Below are 15642 nucleotides of genomic sequence, written 5' to 3' on the forward strand. Positions count from 1 at the left end.
TCTTTTCCTGGAAACTGTGTGTTAGTTAAGCACAATGAGTCTGGCTGTTTCTGCAAATCTGCAGAAGTTGCTCGAAAGGAGACCGTATGGTGCTTTCCAGTTCTGTGTGTGTCTCTGGGAAAGCTTAAGGACTGAGTCAGCATACATTGCCGGCACCTGCCAACCAAGCCCAGCCAGGCCTGCTAACTGGAAAAAAAAGACACAAACAGCTCTGCTCTCTGTTCCTTCAAGAGAAACGTGGTCCACAGATCTCAAAAGGGGTGCAGATAACCCTGCTAACATTTGAAAATCAAAACTCCTGTGAAAGGCACAGCCGTGGGGGTCGTTTGAAAAGTTGGCAACCATAGCATTGGCACATTTCTGTGGATCAGCACCAAATTAGATGTGCAACAACTCATACGAGACATCAACAAGGAGTTTGGGGTGGGGTGGGGCTCAGACCTCTGCCGGAAACCGCAAAGAACTGCTGTGTGCCATCATGAAGATCTTCAGCTGTTTGAGACCCAGCACCCACCTCTGACCCCCAGCCATAGCCTCCAACATTTCTCCGATGAAAATAGGGACGTCCTAAGGAAAAGCGAGACATTCTGGGATCAAATCTGAAACCGGGACGGCTTCTTGTAAATTCAGGACTGTCCCTGGAAAATAGGGACACAGAGAGGGTCTGCAAACCTGCATCATAGGACCCACTTTCAAACAGTCCCTTTTGATTTATACTAGTATAAAGGCACACTGGACCATGAAGAAGGCTGATCGCCGAAGAATTGATGCTTTTGAATTATGGTGCTGGAGGAGACTCTTGAGAGTCCCATGGACTGCAAGAAGACCAAACCTATCCATTCTGAAGGAAATCAGCCCTGAGTGCTCAGTGGAAGGACAGATCCTGAAGCTGAGGCTCCAGTACTTTGGCCACCTCATGAGAAGAGAAGACTCCCTGGGAAAGACCCTGATGTTGGGAAAGATGGAGGGCACAAGGAGAAGGGGATGACAGAGGACGAGGTGGTTGGATAGTGTTCTCGAAGCTACAAACATGAGTCTGACCAAACTGCGGGAGGCAGTGGAAGACAGGAGTGCCTGGCGTGCTCTGGTCCATGGGGTCACGAAGAGTCGGACACAACTAAACAACTAAACAACAACAAAGGCACACCAGGAATCCTAAAATGGCAATTTAACAGGGCAATATTACATAGTGTTGCTTTAGCATTGCTAAATGAAAACCAGTGAAGTAGGCAAGAGCCCAGAACAGATGTTCTGAAATGGGAGGAATGTGTACGTGAATTGGGGAGGAGGGAACAGGAGACAGGACCGCTTGAGGCATTGGGAACTAGGCGACTATACAGAGAGATCCATAAATGGATCCCCCTCTATGTACAGCAATAATTTTCCCCCATGACCCAACCCTATTTCTAGTTATAGGAAGTGGAGTGAGCAGTGAGGAGGATGCAGCAAATGCCGGACGACTGAGCTGCCTACCAGTGTCCCATCTGTTCTGGAAAGCCATAGAAACAGATTAGAAAATGACCAGATAGTCCTACTCCACAGAGAACTCCTTTGCTACAGGCATAGCTATAAGGAAGTGGGGGGGGGGGATGCAGTTTGCCAGAGATACATTTATTATCGAAAAGGCTCTTGCATTTATCCTGCTACTGCAAAACTCATGGAAATGGAAAGGGCGGCTTCCTAATGTGGATGTTGGTAGTGCCAAGGAGCAAAGTGGCAGAAGAGCCAGCTGGGCCGCTGGAGGGAGAGCCAGCTGGGCCGCTCACAAACAGCAACAGAGAGAAGGAAAGGAGAGGGGTGTGTGACTGAGCATTACAAAACCATGCATGGTGTGGAGTAATGTGGAGCCAGTGTGGTTAGGGGGTCAGGCTAGGATCAGGGAGACCAGGGTTTGAATCCCTTCTCAGCCACGAAACTCACTGGGTCAGATTTTTGAGCCAGCCACAGTCTCCCTCAGCCTAACCTACCTCGTAGGGTTGTTGTGAGCTCTTTGGAGGAATGGTGGGAAATAAATAAAGTGGGCAGAGATTTCTTTCTCTCATAATACTAGAACTTGGAGACACATCCAATGAAGCTGAACACTGGAAGATTCAAAACTGGCAAAAGAAAGTACTTCTTCACGCAGTGCAGAGTTAAACTATGGAACTCACTGCCACAAGATGCAGTGGTGGCTACTAACTTGGATGGCTTTAAAAGAGAAATAGACACATGTGCAGAGGGGTGAGGCTACCAATGGCTATTGGCCACAAGGGCTTTGTTCTCCTTCCTCTGCTGCAAGCAGTATGTGTGATGGCCTGGGATTCGGACTTGGAGGCTGAACCTGAGGAATCCCAGCCTGCACAGGATTCCCTGCCTCCAGAACCAGCTGAGCCGGGGCTGGGGCTTGAGCCTGAAGGGTCCTCATCTGTGCTGGATCCTCAGGTGCAGGCACCAGCTGAGTCTGCTCTGGCTCCTGAGATGATGGAGGACCCATTGCCTGCAGGTGCTCCACTCTCAGCCCCGTCAGGGGAAGCCGAGGTTGCCTCTGGGTCCAGTAACCCTCCAGTAGAGGCTCAGGGCAGGGAGGCGGAGGGAACTCTCCAGGCCAGGAGAGGCGAGTCACCTGTGGACCGGGGCCGCCATATGCCTCAGTGTGGGATGTAAACACAGGAGCAGTCAATGACAACATTCCTAGAGTGTACATGTTAGAACATGGGGAGGGATGTCTGTCCAGCAAGCAGGTAAACTTCCTGGGGACGGACTTCCTCCACATGTGACCAGAGGTGGGTGTGGCCTCACCTGTGCAGGTAATGATAAAAGCACAGGGCAGGCAGCCATTCTCTCTCTTGCCTCTTGCCTCTCTCTCTGCCATCTTCCTTCAATGAGGAAACATCTAAGGATGCTCTCTTGGCTCTCAGCCAAGAGAGGACAGTACATAAGATAGATTCTAAGTGTATGTAACCTTTTTAAGCCTGCCTACCTTCTGGGATCATATTGTGAACAGAACGTGAGTAAACTCTTTTATACTTTTATAAAGACTGTGTCGTGTCTTGTATTTTAAGAGGGAACAAAAGGGGAAATTACCAGAGTAATTATTATAGAGGTTCTAGCGAACCTGTGCAAGCATTACCGTTGCGAACTTAAAGGGGAATGTCTATAAACTCTGCTGATATTTTGGGAACTTGTTAGCACAAGTTGGATAAGGATATAATTAGTCAATATATCCTCTCCTGCACCCCAGAACATTCCCACACTCAGGGCAGATAAAAGCCAGCCAGCCCCAATCCCAGGTTGCGGGAGCAACATTGTTGGTAGCCTGTTCCTGCCTGCCCCCTGTCCTGCTCTTCTGCCAGAGTTCCTGACCTCACCCGATTCCCTGCCTTGGACCCCGCTTCAGCTTTGATGGACAGCCTCCATACTGCACCCTCGACCTCGGACTGGACTCGGACCTCACCGCATGGTTATCCAACAGGACCAGCACAGTATGCCTCTTTTTTTTTTTTAATGAAATTTTTATTATATTTTCAGTTTACAGAAAAGAAAGAAAAGGATAGAAAAGAAAAAAGAAAAATAATCCAACTTTCAGAATACATTTTTAAGTTGTTAACTGAACTTCCCCACATCTCCCTCACCCTGCGTTCTTTACAATAAAACATATCAGCAAATTATTACCTTGTTTCATGTCTTATTTATATCTTTCAAAATATTTTACTTCTAAATTTAAAGTACCTTTTGTCAAATATTTATACCTTAAAATAATACATATAATAGCTTTAAATTTCAACTTTTTCTTACTTATAACTTAATTTTCTGTTTTCTCAATCTGGTTGCAGGAGCTAAATTTTCCAAGTCATGCAGATTCTTAACATTCATACAACTTATAATGTTTTTGTAAATAGTCCTTAATTTTTTTCCAGTCTTCTTCCATTGTCTCTTCTCCCAAATCTCGGATTCTGCCAGTCATTTCAGCCAGTTCCATATAGTCCATCAACTGCGTCTGCCACTCTTCCAGCATGGGAAGATCTTGTGTCTTCCAATATTTTGCAATAAGTATTCTTGCTGCTGTAGTTGCATACATAAAGTGTTCTATCCTTCTTTAACACCCTTTGGTCCACAATGCCCAGGAGGAAGGCCTCTGGTTTCTTGGGAAAGGTGTACCTAAACACCTTTTTTAACTCATTGTAGATCATTTCCCAGAAGGCCTTCACTTTTGGACAAGTCCACCAAAGGTGAAAGAATGTCCCTTCAGCCTCCTTACATTTCCAACATTTATTATCAGACCGATGGTAAATTTTTGCAAGTTTGACTGGGGTCATGTACCACCTATATATCATTTTCATAATATTCTCTTTCAGGGCATTACATGCCGTAAATTTCATTCCGGTGGTCCATAACCTTTCCCAGTCTTTGAACATAATGTTGTACCCAATGTCCTGAGCCCATTTTATCATGGCTGATTTAACTATCTCATCCTGGGTATTCCAGCACAGTATGCCTCTTAATGCCAGTTTGCCTGGATTCAGAAGTGGAGAGAGAGATAGAGAGATCTGTTGTGCTTGTGCCTGCCTTGTAGCGTCTCCCTGAGACATCTGGTTGGCTGATGTGAGAACAGGCTCCTGGAGGAGATGAACCCTTGGCCTGACCCAGCAGCCGAGCTACTGCAGTGTTCTTATGAGTAACAGAAGGCTGTTGCCTTCATTGTCCTGCCTGGGAGCACCTTGGAGCCATCTGATGGTCCACCACTGTGGGAAGCAGGAGGTGGAAATGATGGGACATTGGCTTGATCCAGGAGGGCTCTTCTGACGTTCCTAGAATCTTAACATGGTGAACTTCTAAAGTAGGAAAGATGTGGGTGGATGGAGTGATGAGATTTGGAGGGGGAGAGTAAAAAATGTAATTTTTTGTCCAAAATGCATAAACTGCTGCTTGAATTGCATTTGAAAGATGAGGAGGTAAAGTCAGTTATGATACATTGGGTCAAAGACTTTGGGTATAATATACAGTTATAGATAGGTAGCCGTGTTGGTCTGCCATAGTCAAAACAAAATAAAAAAATTCCTTCCAGTAGCACCTTAAAACTTAGTTGGTCTTTAAGGTGCTACTGGAAGGAATTTTTTTATTTGGTATAATATACAGTTAGAGTATTGGGAAAAACTGTGGAAAGATGGATTAAAACTTACTGCATGCAATGCCTTAAAAGAAAATGTAATGAAAATGATGTATAGGAGGTATATTACGCCTGTGAAATGAGCTAAAATGTATAAATTTAGCAACAAATGTTGGAAATGTAAAGAAAAGGAACATTTTATCACATGTGGTGGGAATGTAAAAAAGTGAAAAACTTCTGGGAAATGATTTATAATGAGATGAAAAAGATGTTGACATTTACATTTATTAAGAAACCAGAAGCATTTTTACTTGGCATTGTAGGAGATGATATAAACAGAAAGGAGTGTAAGTTGTTTTTATATGCAATGACGGCATAAAGAATATTATTGGCACAAAAAATGGCAGCAAGAAGAACTACCGACAAAAGAAGAATGGAGGATGAATTTTTTTAAATTTTTTTTGGAGGATGAAATTGATGGACTATGCAGAATTAGATAAATTAACAGGAAGAATTCGAAACCTGCGGGACCAGAGATTCTCAGAAGATTGGAGTAAATTTACAGACTATTTGAAAAGTAATTGTGATGAACAGATTACGCTAGTAGGTTTGCAAGAAGTTTTGTAAGGTGAATCATCTGAAATATTGCAAAAAAGACAATGAGGAGAATTATTAGTTAAGGATATTAAAGGTAATATGAAATTAAGAAATGCATAATATGTGATAAGTAATGGAAAATCACCAGAGGCATTGATGGAAGTCCAAAAATATTGCATGGGAGGAGACGTATGTTGTATGAATGTTGGAAATAATATGTTAAAAAATTAATAAAATGTGTAGATAGATAGATTAGATAGATAGATAGATAGATAGATAAAAAGAGATTTGGAGGTGGAGAGAGAGAGAGAGAGATAAAGAGAGACAGATGTGGGTGGCTGTCGCCATGTGGCAAACAGATGCTTCTGGCAGCCACAGGAATTCAAGCCCTTCTCTTTTCCTTGGACTCTTCTTTTCTGGGTCCTCCAGCAATTTCAGGAATTCAAGATAGAAGCGGCTTCAGTTCCCTGGAAAAAAAGATTCCTGCCCATCCCTGATTCATCTCTCTCTCCATCCAGGACACTGGCCTTCTTTCTTGCTGCAAAGGAAGTTTGGCAAAAACAGCCCTTTCCTTCTGGAGAGTGATCACACTAGGGAGGAGGGGAGGAACTGAGGCTTCGAAGATGATGGGGGGGATTGAGGCTGGCCTTGCGTTTTGCACCACCAGAATCTGGCTCCAACTCTGAAGGATGCCAAAAGCAGGAGGCTTTTCCCTTCATTGTTGAAATGATCCTGCAAAGAAAGTGTGTGTGCATTGCCCTTTCAGCTTTGTTCTTTCCTCCTTCATTCTCCAAGACATTTTGACATGCCCCAGATTGCACGCTTTTAATTCTGCGCCGCAAATTCCTTTGCCAGAGTCTTGTCCCTTCCTGATTCATCTTCCTGTTCTAGCTAACAACCCCTGAGATGTTTGGCAAAAACAGATATTTCTCGCTAGCAAGAAGCAGACTCAGCCTCCTCATCACCATGGAAGCAGCAATCTTTGCAGAAATGTCACAGGCTTAGAGAGCTTGAGATGTCATGTGCATCTTGCAAAATGGGGGTGGGGAACACAAACAAGTAGAAAATGAGAGAGAGGTCAGGTGGTATGCACAAGTCCTCTCTTGGAAATGGGGTCTGTGCCTTTGGACAGGTTCCTGCCCTGTGTTACTTCATTCCACAAACACCATGCATCCCCTCCATGTATATTGCTGACAGGATGGGTGGCTGTCCCAAACATCTGGACGGCAGTAGGTTGACAAAACCTGGCTGGCTCTTTCCATTTCTCTCTTCTCTTCCTTCCCCTCAGGCTGCAGCACACTGCTCTGTTCTGTCCTCGCTTTGTCTAGCATCTGCCTCCCCCAGGGGCAGATTTTTTAAAAAAATAATATTTGGTAATATGGCCCCTTGTGCAAGGCCAAAATTTGGTGCTCCCAAATGGATCTTCTCAATTATGTATCTTCTCAATTTTGTGCCCCCTTGACTTGGCTCCCAGTGTGGAGGAACCGACGGCACCATCCCAAAACCAACACTGTCTCCCCAACAGCCCAGCATTTCTGCTCATTGGTGTCTGGAGCCCATTGGGACTGGCAGGGCAGAAGCCAGGGAGGCCAACAGTAGGGGGAGCCAGAGCGGATGAGAGGCAGAGCCAACTAATCCTCATTTGCTCCCTATCCTCCTCGTCCACTTCTCTGCTGAGTTCTACAAGACTGGGATTGAGGGGGGAAGGGGCTGGCAGGCAGTGCCATCTCTTAGACTGGTTGTAAGTAAGAAGGCAAGCGAGTGCATAGGGGTGGGGTGGGGAGAAGCTGTATTCTGGACTGGCTGGATGCAGAAGAGTGGTGGGAGGCAGCCGCTGGAGAACCCCAAAGGGAACCCCCAAAGGAAGAAGGCTCAGAGCCAGGGGATTGGTGGTGGGACGACACTGAGTGGTCGGAGGGAGAGGTGTCAGAATCTGAAGAGGCAACAGGCTTTAGTGAGCAGGGTAGGTCTGTGGCAGAGAGCAGTTCAGAACCAGAGGCAGAACCAGAGGCTGGAGGGGTGTGTGTGTCAAGAAGCAGAGTGGAGACTGGCTGCTCCAGGGAGTCTTCCCCTCCTGCTGAAAGCAACTCCCCTCCTCCCTGGTCTTCCAGAACACCCAGAAGAATGAAGAGAACGGAGCGAAGAGAGAAAAGATGAAGCAGCCTTAGGCTGCTGGGGAAGGCACCCGGGAGGGAGGAAACTTGAGAAAGTGGTGGGATGGAGGGGACCTTCAGTCCTCGCCACTGCCTCATTGGGGCAAGTCCACCACAAACTTCAGAGTTGCAAATATTTCCCCATAGAAGAAGAAGAAGAGTTTGGATTTGATATCCCGCTTTATCACTACCCGAAGGAGTCTCAAAGCGGCTAACATTCTCCTTTCCCTTCCTCCCCCACAACAAACACTCTGTCAGATGAGTGAGGCTGAGAGACTTCAGAGAAGGGTGACTAGCCCAAGGTCACCCAGCAGCTGCATGTGGAGGACACGAACCTGGTTCACCAGATTACGAGTCCACCGCTCTTAACCACTACACCACACTGGCAATTTTAATCTGTGATTTGCCAGCTTGCAGATGCAAGGCAGAAGAGGCAGTGCTTTCATCTGAGTTGTTGCAAATCTGCATTATTTTCAGAAAACAGAAGAACAGTGTGGTCGTGGAGAAGTATTCTATACAGAGAGCAGGCTGAGAGATCCTTACCATTGGATCTGCCCAAGAAGAAGGAATGAATGTAATGGCTTCTCATGCCTCATCTTTGGCAAGATGCAGCTCAATAGCTCTTGTGTTTCTCTGTGACCAGCTTGGAAGAGTCTTCAGGAGAAAAGTGTGCTATCCTGATGTGTATAACAGAGACCCCTGTAGAGGCAAATGCTTTGTATCTGCATCATAATGATCTGAGAGGGGGCTGCACTTCTGAGTGAGGAATCTCTCAGTTATGCCAATTGTGGGTTCGCGATGCACCAAAATTATTCGGATTCTGTTTCACATCGTTTCAAATCTTGACGAAAGCAACACTCCAGTCCCTGTGCACCCTCAGCCCGGTCTCTGCCACGCCAATCCTTCACTCCCACCCCTCCTTTTCCATCCATATTCAGTATTTATAAGCTGCCTAGGCAAGGACCATACCATTTCAGCACTCTGCACAGCACCTATTACTGTATACAGCTGGCACTATGCATCAGCTGAGCAACAGACAGGATTTGGGCTTTGATTTATATCCTTGAGCCTACAGTGCTTGGGAAGCAGCTTTTCAAAGGTTTCTGAGCTCTTTGGAACGCTGAAAAAGCTGCAGCTTTTGTTGAAGGTCAGTGTGAAAATAACCTAATATTATATCTGTTTCATGAGTCCTTCAATGACATTCACGTGGTGAGGTTTTTTGTTTTTGTTTTGTTTTTGTCTCAAAAACACGAGTTTTGCTATATCTACAAAAAACGTCTTCCTGCCAGCTGCTTTCACCAGGCGGTGCCTCTATATTTATGTAGTTCATAAAGTTTTTTGTTTTTGTTTTTTTAAAAAAGGGATAAGAACATTATCAATAAGGCTGAGGCAAACCTACTCACTTTTCTTTTTGTGAAGAGTTTCAAGAGTTTTACAAAGGCACTTCCCCCCCAATGGCTATTTGGATGCGTGCATTTTATGAATGCTGGTGTTTTCATTCATTTACGTTGCCCTCACTCGTTCTCACTTGCACTAGCCTTCATTTGCTCCCCAGTGACATAATCAAAAAGCCTAATCTGATTTGCTGTTTAGTAGGGCTTCTGCCTTGAATTGCATAGATGTGTGAATTTAAATAAAACCTTTTAAACTGGTGAAAAAGGCACAAGTGATTATTTGGGCACCATACTTAAAATAAACAAATAATTGCTTAAATTATTTTAATGTTAACCCTTATTAAAATTATAGATGACAAAGAAAAGGCATTTCCTCCTTTATGAAAACGAAGGAGGAATATAGTCCTTCTTAGATGGTTCCTGGTGTGACATTCATGCATGGTCTAAGAAAATTATGCTTCCCACCCACCATCAAAGACTGTGACAAGCAGTGCCGGATTTACATATAAGCTAAACAAGCTATAGCTTAGGGCCCCACTCTCTTTGGGCCCCCACCCAAAAGAGAAAAAATTGCATATTTTGTTATGTGCAAATGGCTTTAGATACTTATTACCATATTTTTCACTCTATAAGGCACACCAGACCACAAGACACACCTAGTTTTTGGAGGAGGAAAACAAGAAAAAAAATATTCTGAATCTCGGAAGCCAGAAGCAGCAATCCTACTTGCTGTTCCGGCTTCTGGGATAGCTGCGCAGCTTGCATTCGCTCCATAAGACGCACAGACATTTCCCCTTACTTTCTAGGAGGGAAAAAGTGAGTCTTATAGAGCAAAAAATACGGTAGGTCCACAAATTACCATATAGCATATATTCAACACAAAAACCAGCGACAGCTGGACATATAAAGGGCCCCATTACCTTCAGTAGCTTAGGGCCTCATCAAACCTAAATCTGGCCCTGGTGACAAGCAAAAGTTGGGGTTTTGTGACAAAAAGCCAGATTCGGGGACTGTAATCACACAACTGCACAGGCCACTTTGGTATTTGCAGAATGAATGGGAATGGGCAAAGGCTACTTGAGCTGTGCTCGTATCACAGGCTCTGCATCACATAAACATTCTTCTCTCCCAGGGCAAAACACCAAGTGTCCTGGAGACACCCATGGTCACGCCACTGGCATCAGATGGACTTCATCGTCACCAGGCAATCAGCAGTAAACCTTGTTCGTGTCAAATGGTGCTCCCACAGTGCCAACCAGTGGTGTAGCGTGGGTTGCCGGTGCCCAGGGCAAAGAAGAGTCGTTCCGTTGTCTGGAGAGGTCACTTCCTGGTTGTAACGGAGAAGCTGTTTTTAACAGAGCCCAGTAACGAAAGTGCACCTAGTGCCGAACTTTTGAGCCTCCTAACAAATTTGCACCTGGGGCAGCTGCCCCTGCCCCCCCCACGCTATGCCACGGGTGCCGACTGTGACACAGATCATTTCCTGGTGGCAAGCAAGATGCATCTCCAGCCAAATAGGGCCCATAGCAGAAAATGCAAACTCAAACCAACACTGCAGAACAGTCATACCCAAACTTTGCAAACGCTTCTCGGATTCCAAGCTTGACCATTGCTCTTCTTTGTAGAGTCTTGCAGTGCAGCCTTGCAAAAGATCCTGAAAAACGGAGCGAGATTAAGATCTAGATGACTCGGGTGTGTGAGCCAAGCCGCAAAACTGACACAAAACGCCTTTATTTCTAGGAAGTTCTTTACCCCATTAGAGCCGTGGTATCCCGGTCCATTAATTCCACAGTCTGCGCTTTTGGATATTCTTTGCAATTTCCCTTTGGAAGCCCACAAGGAAGGCCTAGAAATGGCTATCAGGTTTTGCTTCCAGCTGCAAGATTATGCATCTGATTTGAGGAATGCTGACTCTAGCTGTCCTCTGCCAAGTGCTGCAGTTTGAGGGGAACCCCACCCCTACCCCAAATCATAGGCTGGGGTGGGAGGACTTGCCCCAGAGGGCTCACAATATTTCAGTTTGATCCCTTTCACTCGGGATGCTTGAGCAGACATTTATTATTTGCGCTGTGAGTTCCTTGGCAAAAAATAAAATTAAAATTAAAATCTCCTCCCTTCCAGGTTCCTCTTTGCATCCTGGATTTCTTTCCTCCCCCAAACCATCTGGCTCAAACACACATTTTCTTTGAGAGAGAGAAGCAGACTCATCATTCTCAAAACCACCACCACCGCAGAAGTGTTTCCCCTGAAATGTCACAGGGTTTTTGAGACACTTTCTAAGGGCCTATTCCCAGCTCACCCAGGGCAATATGCCAGGGAAGCAAGTTTTGGTTTGTGAGATTTTGCTGGTGTTGGAAGCTGGAGAATGCAGAGGCTTGTCTTGCTCTGTGCTAGATCTTGAGCTGTGACGTCTTGTTGTTTAGTCGTTTAGTCGTGTCTGACTCTTCGTGACCCCATGGACCAGAGCACGCCAGGCACTCCTGTCTTCCACTGCCTCCTGCAGTTTGGTCAAACTCATGCTGGTAGCTTCGAGAACACTGTCCAGCCATCTCGTCCTCTGTTGTCCCCTTCTCCTTGTGCCCTCCATCTTTCCCAACATCAGGGTCTTTTCCAGGGAGTCTTCTCTTCTCGTATTGGAGCCTCAGCTTCACGATCTGTCCTTCCAGTGAGCACTCAGGGCTGATTTCCTTGAGCTGTGACTTAGGGATCTCCGAAAACCTAAAGGGGAGGCAAGGTCTATTGGAATGTCAAGGCAATGAACTCCTCTGTCCTATGAACAGGCTGTAAATAAAACCAGATATCCTAAAGACTCCATGGTCTTCTTTTTATTTTTATTTATCAATACTTATCCAAAGATATACAAAAGTTCAAACCCAATGCAAAGTATCTTTTTTTAAAATAATGCACTGAAATAAAAGAAACGTTTCTAAAATCTAACCTAAAAAGGAATGGAGGAGGAAAGAAGGGAAAAGGAAAACAAAGGAAGAAAGCATTCCTGCTCTACACCTTCAGCTCCACAATTCTACGAGTTCCCAAACATAATGGAATCATTAATTCACCAGACCAGGTTATTTAGTTGTGTGTGTTGTAAATTTTCCACCACAGGAGAGGTAGTTAGCAGTGCAATCCTGACACCTAGTGGTCAGTTCTTTGAGGTGCAGGCTGGCCACCCCACACCCGTTGAGAACTCTCCCAAAGGATACAGAAATCAGACACCCTTTGGGGAGAGAGCTAATTGCAGAGACTAGATTGACCTCCACACCCCCTGCCACAATGCAGTGGAAGTGTGGGGCTGCTGGCCTCTGCTGTCGTACTTTACCTTCCTCTTCCAACGAGCCTTTTAAGCAGAGATCCGTATCTGTCTTGGGATTGTTTTTTAAAGACGTTTTATCGCTTGCTGCTTGCTGCCCTGGGCTACTTTCGGAGGAAGGGTGTGATAATAAATAGAATAAAACAGAAACATAATAAATAAACGAATAAATTGTTGGAACAAACAAACAAACAGCGGGGCTGTGAGGGCACCATTTGCCTGATGCCTCTGTGGCACAGGGGGTAAAAAGGTAAAAGTAAAGGGACCCCTGACCATTAGGCCCAGTCGTGGACGACTCTGGGATTGCAGCGCTCATCTCATTTTACTGGCTGAGGGAGCCGGCATTTGTCTGCAGACAGTTTTTCCGAGTCATGTAGCCAGCATGATTAAGCCGCTTCTGGAGAAACCAGAGCAGCACACGGAAACGCTGTTTACCTCCCCACCACAGCGTTACCTATTTATCTACTTGCACTTTGACGTGCTTTCGAACTGCTAGGTTGGCAGGAGCTGGGACCGAGCAATGGGAGCTCACCCCGTCGTGGGGATTTGAACCGCTGACCTTCTGATCAGCAAGCCCTAGGCTCAATGGTTTAGACCACAGCGCCACCCACATCCCCGGCACAGGGGGTACAATGCCATTAATGGTGATTCCAAAGTGAGGGGTGGGGGTGGGTAAATGAAATTGTGAATCTCACCCCTGCATCCTAGGATCTTTATACATTGCAAGTCCTCTCTCTGCTCTAGGTCTGGAGGGGTGGCAGTCTGTGTCCCCCAGACAGGGATGGATCTATTAAGAAACTAATAGATTTTAGGGCCCCTGATCCCAGAGGGCCCCCAGAAGCAAGTTTAGTCCACACTGCTTAAAATGTTGGGGTCAATTTGACCCAATTTGAGTGGCATGACTCAGATGGATTAATTTTTTGTTGTATATGTTTCAACAATTCTGAAGTTTGACAGTACAATAGCACAGATGCTGTAAAGGTGTGGTGATCTGTCATGGAACAACTCCACAGAAGAAGATTGCAATGGTTACCCAGACCTTGTTGCTAGTTGTGAAGGGGTCCTCGTGACAGTTTCAGGCCCCCCCAAATGTAGGTCCACCACTGCCCTCAGGTGGTGTTGGGCAGCACTTCCCATCATCCCTGACCATTGGCCATGCTGGCACCTGTCACCATGACCAACATTTTGCTAGTAATGAGCAGGAGTCCAGGGCCAGAGTTTGGAAGATGCTGCTGCAAACAGATTAAAGGTGTTGCTAGAGGGCTTTAAAGAGAATTGGAACTAAGAGGCTTGACATATAGCCATATTTTGGCATGAGATGCATGAACAATGGCATAAGAAGGGGGGGGGGTGCAGTGGGTCTGGGCCACCCCAGGTGTCATCACTGACGGGAGTGACAAAATGGCAAAAATATGTGTTTTTAAAATAAGAAATTCCCATCATGAAAAAAAGGTGTTAAGTGCCCATTCTCACAATGTTAAGTAAATAAACCAGAAAATAATACTTTCAACTGTAAGTATGTTATTTTTCCTTCTTTTAATATTTTCAATGAGTGTGTGTGTGTGTGTGTGGGGGGGTGACAAGAAATTTTCCACCCCGGGTACCACCTGACCTTGCTACGCCACTGTGCATGAACTTGGAAATCATTTTGTGGAGCAATTAATGCTTCTGAAAACCACTTGCTGGGGTGTTAGGCGAGGGGTAGGTCCTCTGGTGGGGGACCCGTCGTGCTCCTTCTGTCCACCTTTGGTCCCCACCCTGCACTCAACTCTCACCTGCGGCTCCTAGAAGCTGTCAGCATGAGACAGCAGCCACACCTTGGAACAGCTTTGACAGGTGAGGGAAAACCGATGGGTCTCGAATCCTCGGTGAGTTCGGGACTTCCCCTGCATATGAAGACAGGCTCTGGTGGATTAAGTGGACGAGACCAAGAGTGGATCGTACAGTCAAGAAGGCAGTTTCTGCATGTGTTGTAGAGGGACGTGAGGGGCAGAAGGGTACTCGTCAACTTGGGAAGGTAGCCCATCTCAGGGGAAGGAAACTCTGATCGTAAACCTCTGCTTTGGGAGAAGAAAAGGCTAAGGAGTAAACCCTACACAAATCCATTCCTGAGATGGTTGGATGGTGCCTTGTGCACCTCCTTCCGCAACTCCTGCAGCCAAGCTGGTGCCAAACATATTGCTCTGCTTTCCTTCAGACCACATCAGTGGGGCCAAGAGAGGGGTCTTGCCTGAGCAGCCTCGGACCTCCATGCACACTGCCTAGGCTTGCACTTCAGGGAGGGCACTTCAGCACTGCTAACACAGAGGTCTGACTTCACCTCTGCAGGTGCACTCCATTGTATCTTGAGACAGATGGATGCCAACCGACCACTTTCTGAAAACCACAGGGCTCTTCTGCTTGGGTCCTGCTTGTGGGCAGTGGCGGAGCAAGGTCAGGTGGTACCTGGTGCAGAAAATTTCTTGGCCCCCCCCATTGAATTTTTTTTTTTGCCTGCAACAATGGTTTGACTTTACAGTCATACCTCAGGTTGAAGTAGCTTTGGGATAAGTATTTTCGGGTTGTGCGCTGCGGCGACCCAGAAGTAACGGAACACGTTACTTCCAGGTTTCGACGCTCACGCATGCACAGGTTGTCAAAATGACGTCATGCGCAAGCGCAGAAGTGGCGAATTGCGACCCGCGCACATGCAGACGTGGGTTGCATTCATGTCTGGATGCAAATGGGGCTCAGGAACGGATCCCGTTCGCATCCAGAGGTACCACTGTATTTCATTTTTTTGGGTGGGGGGGGAGCCAAAGTTGTTGAGCTTTTTGGGGGGAGAACGTGTGCCTTGCGATAAGGAACCTGTTGGCTGAGGGAGGGCTGGTGGGCAGACCATTTCGGTAGTGGGAAACCTGGGCGTACCAAAGCAACAGCGTCTCTCACAGCCGTTGGCTACCACAGCTAGGTTTACTTCCGAGCAGGAGCTTGGGGGCACTAAAGCAACAGCTTCTGCCCCGCTTCTTTCTCTGTCCCCCACAAGGATCTGGGTTTGCAGAGAGGCTGGGGAGGCAGTCCAAACAGAGCTGCGAAGCTTTTTGAAAGTGCCTTGCCACGGAT

The sequence above is a fragment of the Podarcis erhardii genome (assembly GCF_964252035.2).
Source record: "Podarcis erhardii genome assembly, chromosome: 16".
Taxonomy (NCBI): Eukaryota; Metazoa; Chordata; class Lepidosauria; order Squamata; family Lacertidae; genus Podarcis; species Podarcis erhardii.